The sequence below is a fragment of the Theobroma cacao genome, chromosome 10, assembly GCF_000208745.1.
Source record: "Theobroma cacao cultivar B97-61/B2 chromosome 10, Criollo_cocoa_genome_V2, whole genome shotgun sequence".
In the NCBI taxonomy this organism is placed as follows: Eukaryota; Viridiplantae; Streptophyta; class Magnoliopsida; order Malvales; family Malvaceae; genus Theobroma; species Theobroma cacao.
In genome coordinates, this window is record NC_030859.1 from 5,915,542 (window position 1) to 5,920,913 (window position 5,372).

Genomic DNA, 5,372 nt, shown 5'->3' on the forward strand with positions numbered 1-5,372 from the left:
GATGAAAAGAATCGAGTAATTTATTAAAATTTTTGTGCAATAATATCATAAAACTCAAGCAATCCCACATTTTATCATCTTCTTGTTTGATAATGAAATGGTTGTAAAATATAGTTTTGGTGGCTTTCAATTTCTAATAATTCATGGTTTCACCTTTCAATATGTTATTCTTTATGGTTACAGATTGTCCAAGTTGAAATAAGGCAAGATATTTTTGTAATTGTGAGACACTTTAGGCTCATTTTCCTTCAATCCAAGTTAGAAATCAAAGGGTAAGTAGATATTCTACTTCCATGTAAATCTTTATTACTCTACTTTATTTCCTTCGTCATGGCCCTGTTGCTTTGTAGAGTTATAGCGGAGATCCCCTTTTCCATTGCAGGTTGAATTGCTTTACTCAGGTATGATAATTCAGCTCAGTTGGCAGCCACATTCCTTGAAATCCAAATGGTTATCTCACTTTCTAATTTTCATAAATGCGTTATGTTTGAGGTTGCAATTTTTATATGTAACTTTTTTTTTTTTTTAGAAATGATGATTTAAATTTTTTTTTTTTTGAGAAGGAGATCATACATCAACTAATGAGTGAAATGTTCGGATGTTATATCTAATTTAAATTGTTAATATTGAATATTCAGGAGCATGACACTGTAAATATGAAAAGATGTATTTTTTTTATTTGTATGGTCCATATGCCTAGACTCCCCTATTTCAATAACCCCAAAAGCATTGCAAATTTTTCCAAATAAACATCATTAAATCTCTCACTCTTCTTACATTTCAGTCATTTAATGAAAGCACACCCTCTTGCTCATAATTTGACACTTGATTTTAGTTTAAATTTTCTATATGTTGGACCCCGGGGGCGTGCTGATAAACATCCCAACTAGAGTACTCCAGCAAATAAAACTTAAAAGAATGCAAAAGAAATAAAACAAAATAGACCAAATGCTAGCAAAACAGAGGAGCAACCTCCCTGTTTCTTCTCCTTTTGAAAATGAGGAAAAGAGATTATTTATATAAGCCAATTCTTCCGCAAGAATTGTTCAATTTAGTAAAAACGTGCACTAAGACATGGGAAGGATTGTCCTCTGAATCGTTTCGTGATGTTCTCATGAACCTAAATGTAGCCCTCCCTTCTGCAGCAATGCTTTGGTGAGATACCAAAATTTGATTGTGTAGGCTCTATTTGGTTGATTCTCTTAGTATTTATTTTTTAATTTTTTTAGAATATAAAAACAAAAACCAAATAGTAAATAGTTAAAGCACTAATCAAGGGTTCTCTTATATTTGTCGAAACTTAAAATTGTTCCTCAAAAGTAAATTTTTTCCAATTTTGGAGGATTGGGCTTTTGAGCTTCTCGTGTTGTTAGCAGGATTGATGCTAAATTCAGAAATAACTATTTAGTCCATCCATGAATTCTTTATACAATCTGGCACTTGTAGCTTAAATGGATTTGACCAAATTACTTGGCATTTTGCACCAAGTAAGGCTTGAGCACATAAATCCCTAATAATGTCATCTAGGTAGGTCAGGTCTATAAAATATACGAGCTGTTGGCATTATGTAAGTAAAGGTTGATCACATTGTGACCCCAATAATGTCTGGTGGAAAATTGAAGTTTGTGAGTTGTTGGTATTCGAGTGAGCGTTCAAAAAATCCTCAATTGCATGATGTTGTTATTGTTCAATTTTCTTCCCACGCAAGTATATATATCGCAAAGATAATATAGTGATGAGTAGAGTGTTGATCCTATAGAAAATTGAATTAATTTTTACTATTAATTACTAAAATTAAGACACTCTAATTTTATCTAAACAATTAAAATTAAAACTAATGAACTAATAACTAAAACTAATCTAAAATATATCAGCAGAATTGTTTTATTAACTTCCAGTGATTACCAAACCTAAGATTATAATATCTTTCAATACTTCATTTGAATATTCTCCCTCTTTTAACTTAGTTTAATGGCTTAAGTTGCTAACCTAGAGTCTTAAATTATTTAAAAGCCACTATCGAGTTTTTCATAAAATTACATTTTTTAATTAATTTATTATATGTTTATGCAAATTATATTGAAGAAAGATTCATTAAGTTCGTACTCTAATTTAGGCTACATATGACTTGTAGGTGTATGTCTACCCTATATGCAAATCAAATCATCTAATCAACTAAGTGCATTCGATCATACGTTATTTTATTCAAGATTTACCTAAATCTCCTTCGTCAAGATTTAACCTAAGTTTTCAATTCAATATAATTGGTGATCAGATAATTGGAAGCATTAAGAATAGAATAAAATAAACAACTTAAATCTATCAAACATAAGCAAAAGAGACATAAATAAATCAGACTACATCAAGTCACACATAATTATTGAATAAAGTTTAAACATTAAAAACAGAACCAAGAAAATAAAATAACAATAAAAAGATAAAAGGAACCCAAGAGTTGAATTCTTGATCTCCAAATCTTCTTGAATTCTTCAATTTCTTCTTTGGCTTCCAATGAGACTTTTCTTTAATAATTTTGTGAATTGATTTTCAACTCTCAATCTAGTGTTTCATCCTCTCCTTTTAAAAGTCTTCCATAAAGTTATTTTTATAGGGTTTTTAAGTTAGGCCAAGTTGGGTTAAGAAGGAATTCAATTTCAATTAGGATTTCCTCATCAGACTACGTGGGTTGAGACCTCGACCCATTAATTAGCAAAAATCATAATTGCTCTAGGATTGCTGCAGTTCTTCAAATTTGATATAATTTTTTACCATCTTCCAGGACTAACTGGGTGAAGTAGTCAACATAAAAGTTATAGCTTTTTCTCTTATCTTTCCAATAGTCCAAGAATCATCTCATTTAGAGCTTTGTAGAAAGAGTCATGCTCAAAATACCAAAACATATGTAGTGAAAATCTGTACTTGTGAAATTGGTCTTCTTCTTCCACTAATATTCTTCTTTCATCAAATACCTACAAAAACACAAATAAATCAATTACAACCTATCTTAACCACATTAACACCAAATTAGATATAAAATTAACTAATTTTAGATTGACTCACCTAAATTAACTAATTTAAAATAATCAAATAAAATATACTAATTTCTATATATTACTACAAGAATTAAGCTAAAAATTACTATCAAAATTAAGCTCAAATAACTCTATATCTTAGAGTTATCAGTCATCAACAATCAATGTCAAATCTTCATTAGATAGATCGACGGGGCCTCCTAACAAGGGATGATGCATAGTAAATAAATAAGTATTTATATTTCATTTTTATTTTTCATATAATTGTACATTTTTTACTTTTTATTTTTAATTGATTGTAATAAGAATTAATACAATTTGTATTCATTTTTTCAATATGATTAATAAAATATTTTCAATATTTAAATTTAATAAAATATTTGTTGTATATTATAAATTAGTTCTTTTACATATTTCTCTTATATATGTGTACTCATACATATTCAATTTTTTATCATTATTTTTATAGACATTTTTAAAAAAATTATACTGATGGAATTTATCAATGGATTCACACTTTTTATCGACAAAAATTTATAATAAGGTTTGTTTCCAATCCGTCGGTAATGCATCAACGGAATTTACTAACTTAATATTTGTTTCACTAACCAATCCTACAATCGACGGATTTGGTATTCTCTTGATGAATAGGCCGATGAAATTTCAAAGAATATTGCAACGTATTTTTTCGTCATCGACGGAATGGCCATTACTGATGAAGGTATTTTCAACCACGTGCCAACAGATTTTTCTGTTAGCAATTTCGTCGTTAAAGTACAACATCAACATATTGTTTCCCTTTATTGACGAAATTTCTGTCAGCAAAGCTCGAGTTTTTGGTAGTGAGGTTTGGTTATTCATATGTAAAGCCATCCAACTCTAAGTTTATATAAATTAGTCCATTTTGAGAAGTAAAGGAGCTCAACTTGATTTAACGATTTTTTGTTTTTAAGTTGAAAAATATACTTGCGTAGGCCTAAAATAATGTTTTTAATTTCTTTTTGAATTGAAATCTAACCTTAAGTTCGATGAAAAATCATTTTGGACCATCATATATGTTTTGAAAAGTCAAAAATATGTATTTTAGAGCTACAATAATGCAATTATCAATACTTCATTAATTGTTTGAACAAAGTATTGATACCGTAAAATCATGTATTGATACTTTCAACATAGTAGCCAAAATAAAAATCCCTACAAGAAAGTATTGGTACCTCACCTCAAGTATCGATACCTTCAATCATATAAAGGGTTCCAAGGCGTCAGTTTCTACCAAAGTTGTGGGTCTTTCTCTCATTCTTTCTCAAATTCTCTCAACTCCCTTACATAAGTATTCAAACTTCCTATGAATTTCACTGATTTAGAGCAAGATTTTGTGTTTTTACTCATTAAAACACAAGATTTATGTCAAACCCTGTTCTATAAAATAATTACGATGTCATTTACATGCTCAATAGAATGTTTATATATTTAGGAAGTTTCAGAAATCGTTAAAAGATGAAATTGCCTCTAATGGTACCATTAAGTCGATTAAGCCTCGAACTAGTTCAAATAGAAATTTTAAGGTGAAATTAAGAGTTTCACAGCTTAGTGATGACTCAAAATGGTAATTCGGAGTTCGAGGATCAATTTGGAGTCAAACCGGAATTTTCACTATCTAGGGGCAAAATGGTCATTTGCCACTTGGGGACAAAATGAAAATTTTTAGACAAGATTTTTTTGGCCCCATTTGATTTATTGGAGTATGATTTGAGGTTTAGAAGTGAAAAATTTTAATTTTGATATAACTTGAAGTACAGGGGTGAAACGGTAATTTTGCACCCCTAAAGCATTTTTTCAGCACAAGGTCTTCACCCATCAGCATTTTTGACCCTTGAATAATGTGTGGTAGAGATTTAAAGCTTAAAAGATAAGAATAAAAAAAATAGACCAATCATGGAATGCCATGTGGTAAATTTAAATTATTATATTATTTAACTATAAAAATCAGCCCACACCACCATTTTTCTCTCATAAGGGTCGGCTTTGGCAAGAAAACAAAGGGAAAAAGAAGAACAAAACCTAGGTGGAAAGAAATTCAAGAGAAAAGTATGGATTTTCAAGAAAATCAAGTGAAAAAAGGTAAAATTTCTTGATTTTAGTTTATGAACTATTTTTCCTATGCATTTTCCCTTAATTTCCATGGTTGAAAAGCATGCTTTCATGGTGAATTCATGGCTGATCAAAATGGATATGGAGAGAGAATAATCTTGGATTGGTTTGATTTTTAGGTATGTTAGTGTTTTTAGGTGATTAATGATGTGTAGCATGAAAACAAGTGAAGAAAACCACCAAAGGTTT

At 29.7% G+C, this 5,372-nt stretch overlaps 1 long non-coding RNA gene across 1 annotated transcript in view; it reads right to left on the reverse strand.

Moving 5' to 3' along the window:
* The window catches only part of LOC108663709, a 10,364-nt gene continuing 7,461 nt past the window's right edge, over positions 2,470–5,372 (reverse strand). The window contains exon 3 of the long non-coding RNA XR_001929719.1: positions 2,470–2,969. This is a non-coding gene — a long non-coding RNA (uncharacterized LOC108663709). The remainder of the gene's footprint in view (positions 2,970–5,372) is intronic.